Source organism: Nothobranchius furzeri, chromosome 1 (assembly GCF_043380555.1).
Source record: "Nothobranchius furzeri strain GRZ-AD chromosome 1, NfurGRZ-RIMD1, whole genome shotgun sequence".
Lineage (NCBI taxonomy): Eukaryota > Metazoa > Chordata > Actinopteri > Cyprinodontiformes > Nothobranchiidae > Nothobranchius > Nothobranchius furzeri.
Genome location: NC_091741.1, coordinates 19152088 through 19170108, shown reverse-complemented (window position 1 = coordinate 19170108; position 18021 = coordinate 19152088). Strand labels below are relative to the sequence as shown.

At 40.4% G+C, this 18021-nt stretch overlaps 1 long non-coding RNA gene across 1 annotated transcript; it reads right to left on the bottom strand.

Moving 5' to 3' along the window:
* Positions 1 to 2382: 2382 nt before the first annotated feature.
* LOC139070064 (uncharacterized) lies at positions 2383 to 3999 on the bottom strand. The gene is made up of 4 exons (XR_011520753.1): positions 3870 to 3999; positions 3238 to 3333; positions 3060 to 3147; positions 2383 to 2601 (listed from the first exon to the last, which is right to left on the bottom strand). It is a non-coding gene; the product is annotated as an uncharacterized lncRNA (long non-coding RNA).
* Positions 4000 to 18021: the final 14022 nt, after the last annotated feature.

Below are 18021 nucleotides of genomic sequence, written 5' to 3'. Positions count from 1 at the left end.
ATTAGAATTTTTGTAAGATTATTTTAATTGAATTACAGTAGAAAGCAATGTTTTGTAAATGTTTTAACAAGTTTATAAGAGTAGCTGATTAATAATATATATATTAAATGGCTAATTCCTAAAATAAAGGTACTATCAAAAACAAATAATATGTATTAGGAAAGAAGTAGGACACTGAATGTTTTACAAAACTACATATAATTCCAAACACTTGCTATACGGTTAAATAGAATTACCGTATGTACTTATATGAATGAAATGAGTGACAGGACGGCATATATTGACCCAGATAATTATTAATTTGCTCATTATCTTACACAAACCTCAATTTCTGCTCTTCTTTCCCTTTGAAGCTCCTCGACTCTCCTCATCAGCTCTTGAAAGCGCCGATCTTCTAGACTTTATTGCAGCTCTGCCTCTTCCTCTTGTGCGTGGGACGTTGCGGCTGGTTTGAGCAAATTCGGCTCCTTCTTCTTGGGATGCTTGCCCTGCTTCTGTCGCATGTCTAACACCTCTGCCTCTCTGTGCGCTGGCACACGTCTGTCCTCTCCCTCTTCCTCGCCCTCTTCCTCTCCCTCGTCCTCTGTCTGTCTCCACTGATGAACCATCGGATGATATCTGACTCTGTTTACGGAGAGAAAACAATTACAGACTACACTACCTTGTATATTTCCAAAATGGCAAATAGAAATATAACATTTCTCAAATAAAATGAACAAAATATTGTCATTTTTTGTAGTCAGAAGTCATCACTAACTAGCTGCCGTTTGCTATTAGCAAACATAACTGACATAAAAAAGTTTTTCTTATTCAAAACCTATTTAGATTAAATTAATAAAATAAGTTAGATGAAAACAACTAACCTGTTCGCTGACTTGAAAGCTGGAAATAGATGATGACATGCTGCCGTTTACAGCATCACGATTTTGTATTGTATTTGTTATATTTGTTAATAAAGTTTTAAATAATGATAAAAAAAAACCTTTTTGATCCTCGGGGGCTCCAATAGCTGATATACCGACTCTAAACTGCGTGGTGCTAAAGAGTCGGATCTTTTTACTATGATTTCTGTGAATTTCACACACGGGGCCTTTAAAGGAGACATAACATGCTTTTAAGTTATTCCTTTTTACATCTAAATCCTTCAGTTGGGGGTCTAAAAACAGTGGAACTGCAGTTCTTTGGTCTGATTTCCTCATTATTGTTGCTCTACAGACCCTCATCTACCCCTGTTCTGAGGAGAGTCTTGAGAACGAGCCGTTTTGGGGTACTGTCTCTTTAAACTGGAGGAGGAGCTGTAAACTCCGCCCCCCTCCATAGTGCAGTCCTGTACTCTCCTCCCCCAGTCGGACTTTGTAGTTCTATAGAGAAATCATTATTTAGCATAGCAGATTTAGCATAGCATATTAGCATTTTTAAAACACGTGGGGAGAGTAGTTCATCAAGCTGTTTCATGGCTGCTAACTCTCTCATGCATTTGTCTGTAGTCACTCACACACACCCGTCACGGCCGACGGAGGGACAAGCGAGCAGGCACACGCGCGCGCGCACACACACACACACACACACACAAGGAATGCTGCTTGCTTATTTCTGTAAAAAATGATACAGCTCATTAAAACACCATTCAAAGAATATATTTTATTAAGATCTCTATCTATATACATACATATAATTATAAATAATTTTATAAGTAGTCTTATTTTATATTGGGTGTCTTAATGGCTGAAAATGGATAAAAAGCAGTTACATTTTAATTTAAAGAGTTGAGATTCTAGTCAAAAATAAAGAACATTCCTCCAAGTGTTCTTTAATGTCATCATTATAATTCTAATGCTTACAACTTTGTTTTTATTGTCTGCAATGCGTAGCCTATATCTTTATTAAATGTGTTTAGCTGTAAAGTGGTAATTCTCTCTAATGTGTACAGAGAGGTGGACATCAGTGCTGCAGTGAAATTCCCAAGATCAGTCTGCTTTGCTAACAAATATAGTTAAATCTTACCTGCATTCTAAATAAATACCGTTAGGTGAAAACATCAGTAGGCATTGAGTTATTGATACAATCCCTAACAGCCAGAATGGAAGAGCATGCTGGGTCATCCTGGACCTGAGCCTGTTCTGTGTATTTACCTACAGGATGCAATAAATGTCTACAAGGCTGAGTTTGGACCATTACATCTAAAAGAAAGCATACAATCAGTGATTTTTTTTTATTGTTTACATTAATATACAAATTTTCTAAGTATTAACCTCACAGCAAATAAGTAGAACAATATAATAAACAGGCTTTAGTAGTTAAAACAGGCGTTGTGCACACAGGTGCTTTGTGTCTCGGTGCTGGTGGTGTCTAGGTCTCAGAGTTCCTGTCCTCCTGCCGTCTTCTGTTGTCCTCAGGATACGGATTGATGTTTCCTGATGATGAGGGAGGGGCAGTATGTGGGCTTCAAACTGGTCCTGGACAACAGTGGGAGACCTCCGTTGTCTGAATACTGAGACCAGAGAGTTGGTGAGATGCAGATCTTCTCTACCTCATCTAGAAACGGAGTTGGTTCAGGGAAAACTTTTCCAAAGACCAGTTCCATGATGTCATCGCCATATTCTGCAATGATAGACAATAACTTTAATGACATATTTTGTTTACAAGCAGCTTTAGGAAAGTTGTTTCTTTAGCTTTCATGTTTATAGTCACGTTTGTGTTTGTTCACAAGTTCACTTTGCTGCAGTGACTTCATGTTTTCCTACAAATGTAATAAAATAGTGACACTAAAATTATACAAATGATTCCTTATGAAAGGAAGCTCATTAGAGAGCAGTGCAGACAGACTTACTACATGCTGCAGCTGTTTTTGTAGGCCAGCTGCTGCTGAATTTGGGGAAAGTTATTCTGCACACATCCAGATCAGATGGTCGATTACAGAAAATAATGTAATTCAATAATTTCTAAACAGACTAAACAAGTAAAACATCAAATAAATCACTCTGCTGTCACCAGACGGAGTGATTCAGGGGGTGAGGTGTTCTTAATGATGAGGGTGGCTGAGGTGTGTCATCACTCACTTTGGTCTGGTCCAGACCGTCTCTTTACTGGTGGGTCTCCTTCCTCAGTAGGTGACGTGAAACGCCAACATCTGAACGTTCTGTGTTCCTTAGAGGAGAAGAAAAGTAACATTAGCAAGCTGGCTAAATTATTTTTTACTAGCATCTCAAGGACTTGGAGAAGCAGATCTTCACTTACCTAAACATCAGACCAGTTTGTCCCAGCTGAGCTCATCAGGGCGTTAGTCTGACAGCCTGTCAGTGAAACACGGCTCCAGTCTTCTGGATGTGGACTCTAAAAAGCAAAGGAACATTTTTACTTTGTTTTAATTATTTTACAGCCAATTTTATCAGCTTTCCGACGCTCACGCTCATACAGACGGTGAGCTTTGCTGCGTCTGACTGATGCAGAGTTAGTTTTTATATCTGCAGTGAGACAAAAAACTAACCTCACTTCACTTAGAGATCGTTCTTTAAAACTCTATTAAATCCACTGTGTTGACACACTTTAATGACTTTGTCACGCTGCATTTTAGCTGATATGGGACTTTATTTACTGGATGCTAAGATTACATCACACTCATGTAGAATAACACACAGGCTCTCTGCTGTTACAATCAGTGGGAGGTTATCATCTGGTGTAAAAGAAGGAGTTGATCAGAAATCACGTTTTATTCCACGAAAATCAGCCAAATCCACATTAATCTGGGTGCTAACTTTACTAGCATACTGTGCTAGCGATAGCAAGCCGGATGCTAACGCTTTAGTGCTGCTAATGCCCGTAAATCTAAAGTAAAGTTTGTCGAGATTTTAGAGTGATATGAAGCTTACCGCTCTGCTGCTGTGTCCCGGTGCTGCCAAATTCAGATGGAAATAACTCCTTTTAGATAGATGAAGCCCTCAGTACTTAGCCACTAGCCTGGAGACAGAACGAACGAACCACGCGCGCACGCACACACACACACACAAACAAACAAACGCAAACACACTACTTTTTCTTCTGTGTTTTTTTTAGCAGTAGTGTCATCAGCTCCTGGGTTTAAATACTGCCACACCACCCTTCCTTAAAGGCCCAATGTGTGATATTTCATCTTATAAGTTATCAAATTTCTTGAGCTGTGTGTGGCTAAAATAACCAGACATTCTGCATTTTTCCAATAGGACTACAAAAAATCTTAGCGAGAAGAAAAAATGGCGGATTGGCTCTGTGTTTAGCCGAGGGCCATTACCATATTTGGTAGTTATCCTCACTAAATTAATTACTGATGTAATAGATAATGTAAAAACTGAACGGGTGGACAAATATGCCCAAAACTTAATTATTAAATATCTAAATAGCAACTCCAGTGAATAATATAAGCCTTTTTGCTCACTTAGACACTTAAAATGTGAAACACACCGTGTTAATGGATAAAAAAGTGGGTTTTTCATGTTATGTCTCCTTTAAAGAAGTAGTCCAGTTACACATTTGTGGGCTTATAACTTGGCTTCTGAATGTCCTAGAGAGATCAGGTTTGTTTTAATGTACTCCAACCAACAGCCCCTACAACCACAAAAAGGAATGGAGTCATTAGCACTTATGGTTTGTAAATGGCACCCAGAATTATGCTGCACTAAGCACAATTTCACATCATTCTGGGTTCATTTGTGTGAAAACAAGGTCCAATCAGGATGAAACGTTACAAGAAGGTAGAATCTATTGAGTTGTAAGTGATCTGAACGTTTCATGATGATCGCACATTCCTATAGGGGGTCAAACCATGTCCCAAAGGTCACCGGGCCTGGTGTCACTTTAAAGAAGTAGTCCATTTACACCTTTGAGGGCTTATAACTTGGCTTCTGAATGTCCTAGAGAGATTAGGTTTGTTTTATTGTACTCCAGTCAACATTCCCTACAACCTCAAAAAGGAATGGAGTCATTAGCACTTATGGTTTTTAAATGGCACCCAGAATTATGTTGCACGAAGCACAATTTCACATCATTCTGGGTTCATTTGTGTGAAAACAAGGTCCAATCAGGCTGAAATGTTAAAGGAAGGTAGAATCTATTGAGTTGTAAGTGATCTGAACATTTCATGAAGATAGCACTTTCCTAAGGGGGTCAAACCATGTCCCAAAGGTCACCGGATCTGGTGTCCATTTAAAGAAGTAGTCCAGTTACACATTTGTGGGCTTATAACTTGGCTTCTGAATGTCCTAGAGAGGTTAGAATTGTTTTAGTATACTCCAATCAACAGCCCCTACAACCACAAAAAGGAATGGAGTCATTAGCACTTATGGTTTGTAAATGGCACCCAGAATTATGCTGCACAAAGCACAATTTCACATCATTCTGGGTTCATTTGTGTGAAAACAAGGTCCAATCAGGCTGAAACGTTACAGGAAGGTAGAATATATTGAGTTGTAAGTGATCTGAACATTTCATGATGATAGCACTTTCCTAAGGGGGTCAAACAATGTCCCAAAGGTCACCGGATCTGGTGTCAATTTAAAGAAGTAGTCCAGTTACACCTTTGTGGGCCTATAACTTGGCTTCTGAATGTCCTAGAGAGATCAGGTTTGTTTTAATGTACTCCAACCAACAGCCCCTACAACCACAAAAAGGAATGGAGTCATTAGCACTTATGGTTTGTAAATGGCACCCAGAATTTTGTTGCACGAAGCACAATTTCACATCATTCTGGGTTCATTTGTGTGAAAACAAGGTCCAGTCAGGCTGAAACGTTACAGGAAGGTAGAATCTATTGAGTTGTAAGTGATCTGAACGTTTCATGATGATAGCACTTTCCTAAGGGGGTCAAACAATGTCCCAAAGGTCACCGGATCTGGTGTCAATTTAAAGAAGTAGTCCAGTTACACCTTTGTGGGCTTATAACTTGGCTTCTGAATGTCCTAGAGAGATCAGGTTTGTTTTAGTATACTCCAATCAACAGCCCCTACAACCACAAAAAGGAATGGAGTCATTAGCACTTATGGTTTTTAAATGGCACCCAGAATTATGTTGCACGAAGCACAATTTCACATCATTCTGGGTTCATTTGTGTGAAAACAAGGTCCAATCAGGCTGAAACGTTAGAGGAAGGTAGAATCTATTGAGTTGTAAGTGATCTGAACATTTCAAGATGATCGCGCATTCCTATAGGGGGTCAAACCATGTCCCAAAGGTCACCGGGCCTGGTGTCACCTTAAAGAAGCAGTCCAGTTACACCTTTGTGGGCTTATAACTTGGCTTCTGAATGTCCTAGAGAGGTTAGGTTTGTTTTACTGTTCTCCAATCAACAGCCCCTACAACCACAAAAAGGAATGGAGTCATTAGCACTTATGGTTTGTAAATGGCACCCAGAATTATGTTGCACGAAGCACAATTTCACATCATTCTGGGTTCATTTGTGTGAAAACAAGGTCCAATCAGGCTGAAACGTTACAGGAAGGTAGAATCTATTGAGTTGAAAGTGATCTGAACGTTTCATGATGATAGCACTTTCCTAAGGGGGTCAAACCATGTCCCAAAGGTCACCAGATCTGGTGTCAATTTAAAGAAGTAGTCCAGTTACACATTTGTGGGCTTATAACTTGGCTTCTGAATGTCCTAGAGAGATCAGGTTTGTTTTAGTATACTCCAATCAACAGCCCCTACAACCACAAAAAGGAATGGAGTCATTAGCACTTATGGTTTGTAAATGGCACCCAGAATTATGTTGCACGAAGCACAATTTCACATCATTCTGGGTCCATTTGTGTGAAAACAAGGTCCAATCAGGCTGAAATGTTACAGGAAGGTAGAATCTATTGAGTTGTAAGTGATCTGAACGTTTCAAGATGATCGCACATTCCTATAGGGGGTCAAACCATGTCCCAAAGTTCACCGGCCCTGGTGTCACTTTAAAGAAGCAGTCCAGTTACACATTTGTGGGCTTATAACTTGGATTCTGAATGTCCTAGAGAGGTTAGGTTTGTTTTAGTGTACTCCAATCAACAGCCCATACAACCACAAAAAGGAATGGAGTCATTAGCACTTATGGTTTGTAAATGGCACCCAGAATTATGTTGCACAAAGCACAATTTCACATCATTCTGGGTTCATTTGTGTGAAAACAACGTCCAATCAGGCTGAAACATCACAGGAAGGTAGAATCTATTGAGTTGTAAGTGATCTGAACGTTTCATGATGATAGCTCTTTCCTAAGGGGGTCAAACCATGTCCCAAAGGTCACCGGATCTGGTGTCAATTTAAAGAAGTAGTCCAGTTACACATTTGTGGGCTTATAACTTGGCTTCTGAATGTCCTAGAGAGATCAGGTTTGTTTTAATGTACTCCAACCAACAGCCCCTACAACCACAAAAAGGAATGGAGTCATTAGCACTTATGGTTTGTAAATGGCACCCAGAATTATGTTGCACGAAGCACAATTTCACATCATTCTGGGTTCATTTGTGTGAAAACAAGGTCCAATCAGGCTGAAATGTTAAAGGAAGGTAGAATCTATTGAGTTGTAAGTGATCTGAACGTTTCATGATGATCACACATTCCTATAGGGGGTCAAACCATGTCCCAAAGGTCACCGGGCCGGGTGTCACTTTAAAGAAGTAGTCCATTTACACCTTTGAGGGCTTATAACTTGGCTTCTGAATGTCCTAGAGAGATTAGGTTTGTTTTATTGTACTCCAGTCAACATTCCCTACAACCTCAAAAAGGAATGGAGTCATTAGCACTTATGGTTTTTAAATGGCACCCAGAATTATGTTGCACGAAGCACAATTTCACATCATTCTGGGTTCATTTGTGTGAAAACAAGGTCCAATCAGGCTGAAATGTTAAAGGAAGGTAGAATCTATTGAGTTGTAAGTGATCTGAACATTTCATGAAGATAGCACTTTCCTAAGGGGGTCAAACCATGTCCCAAAGGTCACCGGATCTGGTGTCCATTTAAAGAAGTAGTCCAGTTACACATTTGTGGGCTTATAACTTGGCTTCTGAATGTCCTAGAGAGGTTAGAATTGTTTTAGTATACTCCAATCAACAGCCCCTACAACCACAAAAAGGAATGGAGTCATTAGCACTTATGGTTTGTAAATGGCACCCAGAATTATGCTGCACAAAGCACAATTTCACATCATTCTGGGTTCATTTGTGTGAAAACAAGGTCCAATCAGGCTGAAACGTTACAGGAAGGTAGAATATATTGAGTTGTAAGTGATCTGAACATTTCATGATGATAGCACTTTCCTAAGGGGGTCAAACAATGTCCCAAAGGTCACCGGATCTGGTGTCAATTTAAAGAAGTAGTCCAGTTACACCTTTGTGGGCCTATAACTTGGCTTCTGAATGTCCTAGAGAGATCAGGTTTGTTTTAATGTACTCCAACCAACAGCCCCTACAACCACAAAAAGGAATGGAGTCATTAGCACTTATGGTTTGTAAATGGCACCCAGAATTTTGTTGCACGAAGCACAATTTCACATCATTCTGGGTTCATTTGTGTGAAAACAAGGTCCAGTCAGGCTGAAACGTTACAGGAAGGTAGAATCTATTGAGTTGTAAGTGATCTGAACGTTTCATGATGATAGCACTTTCCTAAGGGGGTCAAACAATGTCCCAAAGGTCACCGGATCTGGTGTCAATTTAAAGAAGTAGTCCAGTTACACCTTTGTGGGCTTATAACTTGGCTTCTGAATGTCCTAGAGAGATCAGGTTTGTTTTAGTATACTCCAATCAACAGCCCCTACAACCACAAAAAGGAATGGAGTCATTAGCACTTATGGTTTTTAAATGGCACCCAGAATTATGTTGCACGAAGCACAATTTCACATCATTCTGGGTTCATTTGTGTGAAAACAAGGTCCAATCAGGCTGAAACGTTAGAGGAAGGTAGAATCTATTGAGTTGTAAGTGATCTGAACATTTCAAGATGATCGCGCATTCCTATAGGGGGTCAAACCATGTCCCAAAGGTCACCGGGCCTGGTGTCACCTTAAAGAAGCAGTCCAGTTACACCTTTGTGGGCTTATAACTTGGCTTCTGAATGTCCTAGAGAGGTTAGGTTTGTTTTACTGTTCTCCAATCAACAGCCCCTACAACCACAAAAAGGAATGGAGTCATTAGCACTTATGGTTTGTAAATGGCACCCAGAATTATGTTGCACGAAGCACAATTTCACATCATTCTGGGTTCATTTGTGTGAAAACAAGGTCCAATCAGGCTGAAACGTTACAGGAAGGTAGAATCTATTGAGTTGAAAGTGATCTGAACGTTTCATGATGATAGCACTTTCCTAAGGGGGTCAAACCATGTCCCAAAGGTCACCAGATCTGGTGTCAATTTAAAGAAGTAGTCCAGTTACACATTTGTGGGCTTATAACTTGGCTTCTGAATGTCCTAGAGAGATCAGGTTTGTTTTAGTATACTCCAATCAACAGCCCCTACAACCACAAAAAGGAATGGAGTCATTAGCACTTATGGTTTGTAAATGGCACCCAGAATTATGTTGCACGAAGCACAATTTCACATCATTCTGGGTCCATTTGTGTGAAAACAAGGTCCAATCAGGCTGAAATGTTACAGGAAGGTAGAATCTATTGAGTTGTAAGTGATCTGAACGTTTCAAGATGATCGCACATTCCTATAGGGGGTCAAACCATGTCCCAAAGTTCACCGGCCCTGGTGTCACTTTAAAGAAGCAGTCCAGTTACACATTTGTGGGCTTATAACTTGGATTCTGAATGTCCTAGAGAGGTTAGGTTTGTTTTAGTGTACTCCAATCAACAGCCCATACAACCACAAAAAGGAATGGAGTCATTAGCACTTATGGTTTGTAAATGGCACCCAGAATTATGTTGCACAAAGCACAATTTCACATCATTCTGGGTTCATTTGTGTGAAAACAACGTCCAATCAGGCTGAAACATCACAGGAAGGTAGAATCTATTGAGTTGTAAGTGATCTGAACGTTTCATGATGATAGCTCTTTCCTAAGGGGGTCAAACCATGTCCCAAAGGTCACCGGATCTGGTGTCAATTTAAAGAAGTAGTCCAGTTACACATTTGTGGGCTTATAACTTGGCTTCTGAATGTCCTAGAGAGATCAGGTTTGTTTTAATGTACTCCAACCAACAGCCCCTACAACCACAAAAAGGAATGGAGTCATTAGCACTTATGGTTTGTAAATGGCACCCAGAATTATGCTGCACTAAGCAAAATTTCACATCATTCTGGGTTCATTTGTGTGAAAACAAGGTCCAATCAGGCTGAAACGTTAGAAGAAGGTAGAATCTATTGAGTTGTAAGTGATCTGAACGTTTCATGATGATCACACATTCCTATAGGGGGTCAAACCATGTCCCAAAGGTCACCGGGCCGGGTGTCACTTTAAAGAAGTAGTCCATTTACACCTTTGAGGGCTTATAACTTGGCTTCTGAATGTCCTAGAGAGATTAGGTTTGTTTTATTGTACTCCAGTCAACATTCCCTACAACCTCAAAAAGGAATGGAGTCATTAGCACTTATGGTTTTTAAATGGCACCCAGAATTATGTTGCACGAAGCACAATTTCACATCATTCTGGGTTCATTTGTGTGAAAACAAGGTCCAATCAGGCTGAAATGTTAAAGGAAGGTAGAATCTATTGAGTTGTAAGTGATCTGAACATTTCATGATGATAGCACTTTCCTAAGGGGGTCAAACCATGTCCCAAAGGTCACCGGATCTGGTGTCAATTTAAAGAAGTAGTCCAGTTACACATTTGTGGGCTTATAACTTGGCTTCTGAATGTCCTAGAGAGATCAGGTTTGTTTTAGTGTACTCCAATCAACAGCCCCTACAACCTCAAAAAGGAATGGATTCATTAGCACTTATGGTTTTTAAATGGCACCCAGAATTATGTTGTACGAAGCACAATTTCACATCATTCTGGGTTCATTTGTGTGAAAACAAGGTCCAATCAGGCTGAAATGTTACAGGAAGGTAGAATCTATTGAGTTGTACGTGATCTGAACGTTTCAAGATGATCGCACATTCCTATAGGGGGTCAAACCATGTCCCAAAGGTCACCGTATCTGGTGTCAATTTAAAGAAGTAGTCCAGTTACACATTTGTGGGCTTATAACTTGGCTTCTGAATGTCCTAGAGAGATCAGGTTTGTTTTAGTGTACTCCAATCAACAGCCCCTACAACCACAAAAAGGAATGGAGTCATTAGCACTTATGGTTCTTAAATGGCACCCAGAATTATGTTGCACGAAGCACAATTTCACATCATTCTGGGTCCATTTGTGTGAAAACAAGGTCCAATCAGGCTGAAACGTTACAGGAAGGTAGAATCTATTGAGTTGTAAGTGATCTGAACGTTTCATGATGATAGCACTTTCCTAAGGGGGTCAAACCATGTCCCAAAGGTCACCGGATCTGGTGTCAATTTGAAGAAGTAGTCCCGTTACACATTTGTGGGCTTATAACTTGGCTTCTGAATGTCCTAGAGAGATCAGGTTTGTTTTAATGTACTCAAACCAACAGCCCCTACAACCACAAAAAGGAATGGAGTCATTAGCACTTATGGTTTGTAAATGGCACCCAGAATTATGTTGCACGAAGCACAATTTCACATCATTCTGGGTTCATTTGTATGAAAACAAGGTCCAATCAGGCTGAAACATTACAAGAAGGTAGAATCTATTGAGTTGTAAGTGATCTGAACGTTTCCTGATGATCGCACATTCCTATAGGGGGTCAAACCATGTCCCAAAGGTCACCGGGCCTGGTGTCAATTTAAAGAAGTAGTCCAGTTACACCTTTGAGGGCTTATAACTTGGCTTCTGAATATCCTAGAGAGATCAGGTTTGTTTTAGTGTACTCCAATCAACAGCCCCTACAACCTCAAAAAGGAATGGATTCATTAGCACTTATGGTTTTTAAATGGCACCCAGAATTATGTTGTACGAAGCAAATTTCACATCATTCTGGGTTCATTTGTGTGAAAACAAGGTCCAATCAGGCTGAAATGTTACAGGAAGGTAGAATCTATTGAGTTGTAAGTGATCTGAACGTTTCAAGATGATAGCACATTCCTATAGGGGGTCAAACCATGTCCCAAAGGTCACCGGGCCTGGTGTCACTTTAAAGAAGCAGTCCAGTTACACCTTTGTGGGCTTATAACTTGGCTTCTGAATGTCCTAGAGAGGTTAGGTTTGTTTTAGTGTTCTCCAATCAACATCCCCTACAACCACAAAAAGGAATGGAGTCATTAGCACCTATGGTTTGTAAATGGCACCCAGAATTATGTTGCACGAAGCACAATTTCACATCATTCTGGGTTCATTTGTGTGAAAACAAGGTCCAATCAGGCTGAAACGTTACAGGAAGGTAGAATCTATTGAGTTGTAAGTGATCTGAACGTTTCATGATGATAGCACTTTCCTAAGGGGGTCAAACCATGTCCCAAAGGTCACCGTATCTGGTGTCAATTTAAAGAAGTAGTCCAGTTACACATTTGTGGGCTTATAACTTGGCTTCTGAATGTCCTAGAGAGATCAGTGTTGTTTTAGTGTACTCCAATCAACAGCCCCTACAACCACAAAAAGGAATGGAGTCATTAGCACTTATGGTTTTTAAATGGCACCCAGAATTATGTTGCACGAAGCACAATTTCACATCATTCTGGGTCCATTTGTGTGAAAACAAGGTCCAATCAGGCTGAAACGCTACAAGAAGGTAGAATCTATTGAGTTGTAAGTGATCTGAACGTTTCAAGATGATCGCACATTCCTATAGGTGGTAAAACCATGTCCCAAAGGTCACCGGGCCTGGTGTCACTTTAAAGAAGTAGTCCAGTTACACCTTTGTGTGCTTATAACTTGGCTTCTGAATGTCCTAGAGAGGTTAGGTTTGTTTTAGTGTACTCCAATCAACAGCCCCTACAACCTCAAAAAGGAATGGAGTCATTAGCACTTATGGTTTTTAAATGGCATCCAGAATTATGTTGCACGAAGCACAATTTCACATCATTCTGGGTTCATTTGTGTGAAAACAAGGTCCAATCAGGCTGAAATTTTACAGGAAGGTAGAATCTATTGAGTTGTAAGTGATCTGAACGTTTCATGATGATAGCACTTTCCTATAGGGGGTCAAACCATGTCCCAAAGGTCACCGGGCCTGGTGTCACTTTAAAGAAGCAGTCCAGTTACACCTTTGTGGGCTTATAACTTGGCTTCTGAATGTCCTAGAGAGGATAGGTTTGTTTTAGTGTACTCCAATCAACAGCCCCTACAACCACAAAAAGGAATGGAGTCATTAGCACTTATGGTTTGTAAATGGCACCCAGAATTATGTTGCACGAAGCACAATTTCACATCATTCTGGGTTCATTTGTATGAAAACAAGGTCCAATCAGGCTGAAATATTACAAGAAGGTAGAATCTATTGAGTTGTAAGTGATCTGAACGTTTCATGATGATCGCACATTCCTATAGGGGGTCAAACCATGTCCCAAAGGTCACCGGGCCTGGTGTCACTTTAAAGAAGTAGTCCAGTTACACCTTTGAGGGCTTATAACTTGGCTTCTGAATATCCTAGAGAGATCAGGTTTGTTTTAGTGTACTCCAATCAACAGCCCCTACAACCTCAAAAAGGAATGGATTCATTAGCACTTATGGTTTGTAAATGGCACCCAGGATTATGTTGCACGAAGCACAATTTCACATCATTCTGGGTTCATTTGTATGAAAACAAGGTCCAATCAGGCTGAAACATTACAAGAAGGTAGAATCTATTGAGTTGTAAGTGATCTGAACGTTTCATGATGATCGCACATTCCTATAGGGGGTCAAACCATGTCCCAAAGGTCACCGGGCCTGGTGTCACTTTAAAGAAGTAGTCCAGTTACACCTTTGAGGGCTTATAACTTGGCTTCTGAATATCCTAGAGAGATCAGGTTTGTTTTAGTGTACTCCAATCAACAGCCCCTACAACCTTAAAAAGGAATGGATTCATTAGCACTTCTGGTTTTTAAATGGCACCCAGAATTATGTTGTACGAAACATAATTTCACATCATTCTGCGTTCATTTGTGTGAAAACAAGGTCCAATCAGGCTGAAATGTTACAGGAAGGTAGAATCTATTGAGTTGTAAGTGATCTGAACGTTTCAAGATAATCGCACATTCCTATAGGGGGTCAAACCATGTCCCAAAGGTCACCGGGCCAGGTGTCACTTTAAAGAAGCAGTCCAGTTACACCTTTGTGGGCTTATAACTTGGCTTCTGAATGTCCTAGAGAGGTTAGGTTTGTTTTAGTGTTCTCCAATCAACAGCCCCTACAACCACAAAAAGGAATGGAGTCATTAGCACTTATGGTTTGTAAATGGCACCCAGAATTATGTTGCACGAAGCACAATTTCACATCATTCTGGGTTCATTTGTGTGAAAACAAGGTCCAATCAGGCTGAAACGTTACAGGATGGTAGAATCTATTGAGTTGTAAGTGATCTGAACGTTTCATGATGATAGCACTTTCCTAAGGGGGTCAAACCATGTCCCAAAGGTCACCGGATCTGGTGTCAATTTAAAGAAGTAGTCCAGTTACACATTTGTGGGCTTATAACTTGGCTTCTGAATGTCCTAGAGAGATCAGGGTTGTTTTAGTGTACTCCAATCAACAGCCCCTACAACCACAAAAAGGAATGGAGTCATTAGCACTTATGGTTTTTAAATGGCACCCAGAATTATGTTGCACGAAGCACAATTTCACATCATTCTGGGTCCATTTGTGTGAAAACAAGGTCCAATCAGGCTGAAACGCTACAAGAAGGTAGAATCTATTGAGTTGTAAGTGATCTGAACGTTTCAAGATGATCGCACATTCCTATAGGTGGTAAAACCATGTCCCAAAGGTCACCGGGCCTGGTGTCACTTTAAAGAAGTAGTCCAGTTACACCTTTGTGTGCTTATAACTTGGCTTCTGAATGTCCTAGAGAGATCAGGTTTGTTTTAGTATACTCCAATCAACAGCCCCTACAACCACAAAAAGGAATGGAGTCATTAGCACTTATGGTTTTTAAATGGCACCCAGAATTATGTTGCACGAAGCACATTTTCACATCATTCTGGGTTCATTTGTGTGAAAACAAGGTCCAATCAGGCTGAAATGTTACAGGAAGGTATAATCTATTGAGTTGTAAGTGATCTGAACGTTTCAAGATGATCGCACATTCCTATAGGGGGTCAAACCATGTCCCAAAGGTCACCGGGCCTGGTGTCACTTTAAAGAAGCAGTCCAGTTACACCTTTGTGGGCTTATAACTTGGCTTCTGAATGTCCTAGAGAGGTTAGGTTTGTTTTAGTGTTCTCCAATCAACAGCCCGTACAACCACAAAAAGGAATGGAGTCATTAGCACTTATGGTTTGTAAATGGCACCCAGAATTATGTTGCACGAAGCACAATTTCACATCATTCTGGGTTCATTTGTGTGAAAACAAGGTCCAATCAGGCTGAAACGTTACAGGAAGGTAGAATCTATTGAGTTGTAAGTGATCTGAACGTTTCATGATGATAGCACTTTCCTAAGGGGGTCAAACCATGTCCCAAAGGTCACCGGATCTGGTGTCAATTTGAAGAAGTAGTCCCGTTACACATTTGTAGGCTTATAACTTGGCTTCTGAATGTCCTAGAGAGATCAGGTTTGTTTTAATGTACTCCAACCAACAGCCCCTACAACCACAAAAAGGAATGGAGTCATTAGCACTTATGGTTTGTAAATGGCACCCAGGATTATGTTGCACGAAGCACAATTTCACATCATTCTGGGTTCATTTGTATGAAAACAAGGTCCAATCAGGCTGAAACATTACAAGAAGGTAGAATCTATTGAGTTGTAAGTGATCTGAACGTTTCATGATGATCGCACATTCCTATAGGGGGTCAAACCATGTCCCAAAGGTCACCGGGCCTGGTGTCACTTTAAAGAAGTAGTCCAGTTACACCTTTGAGGGCTTATAACTTGGCTTCTGAATATCCTAGAGAGATCAGGTTTGTTTTAGTGTACTCCAATCAACAGCCCCTACAACCTTAAAAAGGAATGGATTCATTAGCACTTCTGGTTTTTAAATGGCACCCAGAATTATGTTGTACGAAGCATAATTTCACATCATTCTGGGTTCATTTGTGTGAAAACAAGGTCCAATCAGGCTGAAATGTTACAGGAAGGTAGAATCTATTGAGTTGTAAGTGATCTGAACGTTTCAAGATAATCGCACATTCCTATAGGGGGTCAAACCATGTCCCAAAGGTCACCGGGCCAGGTGTCACCTTAAAGAAGCAGTCCAGTTACACCTTTGTGGGCTTATAACTTGGCTTCTGAATGTCCTAGAGAGGTTAGGTTTGTTTTAGTGTTCTCCAATCAACAGCCCCTACAACCACAAAAAGGAATGGAGTCATTAGCACTTATGGTTTGTAAATGGCACCCAGAATTATGTTGCACGAAGCACAATTTCACATCATTCTGGGTTCATTTGTATGAAAACAAGGTCCAATCAGGCTGAAACATTACAAGAAGGTAGAATCTATTGAGTTGTAAGTGATCTGAACGTTTCATGATGATAGCACTTTCCTAAGGGGGTCAAACCATGTCCCAAAGGTCACCGGATCTGGTGTCAATTTGAAGAAGTAGTCCCGTTACACATTTGTGGGCTTATAACTTGGCTTCTGAATGTCCTAGAGAGATCAGGTTTGTTTTAATGTACTCCAACCAACAGCCCCTACAACCACAAAAAGGAATGGAGTCATTAGCACTTATGGTTTGTAAATGGCACCCAGGATTATGTTGCACGAAGCACAATTTCACATCATTCTGGGTTCATTTGTATGAAAACAAGGTCCAATCAGGCTGAAACATTACAAGAAGGTAGAATCTATTGAGTTGTAAGTGATCTGAACGTTTCATGATGATCGCACATTCCTATAGGGGGTCAAACCATGTCCCAAAGGTCACCGGGCCTGGTGTCACTTTAAAGAAGTAGTCCAGTTACACCTTTGAGGGCTTATAACTTGGCTTCTGAATATCCTAGAGAGATCAGGTTTGTTTTAGTGTACTCCAATCAACAGCCCCTACAACCTTAAAAAGGAATGGATTCATTAGCACTTCTGGTTTTTAAATGGCACCCAGAATTATGTTGTACGAAGCATAATTTCACATCATTCTGGGTTCATTTGTGTGAAAACAAGGTCCAATCAGGCTGAAATGTTACAGGAAGGTAGAATCTATTGAGTTGTAAGTGATCTGAACGTTTCAAGATAATCGCACATTCCTATAGGGGGTCAAACCATGTCCCAAAGGTCACCGGGCCAGGTGTCACCTTAAAGAAGCAGTCCAGTTACACCTTTGTGGGCTTATAACTTGGCTTCTGAATGTCCTAGAGAGGTTAGGTTTGTTTTAGTGTTCTCCAATCAACAGCCCCTACAACCACAAAAAGGAATGGAGTCATTAGCACTTATGGTTTGTAAATGGCACCCAGAATTATGTTGCACGAAGCACAATTTCACATCATTCTGGGTTCATTTGTGTGAAAACAAGGTCCAATCAGGCTGAAACGTTACAGGAAGGTAGAATCTATTGAGTTGTAAGTGATCTGAACGTTTCATGATGATAGCACTTTCCTAAGGGGGTCAAACCATGTCCCAAAGGTCACCGGATCTGGTGTCAATTTAAAGAAGTAGTCCAGTTACACATTTGTGGGCTTATAACTTGGCTTCTGAATGTCCTAGAGAGATCAGGGTTGTTTTAGTGTACTCCAATCAACAGCCCCTACAACCACAAAAAGGAATGGAGTCATTAGCACTTATGGTTTTTAAATGGCACCCAGAATTATGTTGCACGAAGCACAATTTCACATCATTCTGGGTCCATTTGTGTGAAAACAAGGTCCAATCAGGCTGAAACGCTACAAGAAGGTAGAATCTATTGAGTTGTAAGTGATCTGAACGTTTCAAGATGATCGCAC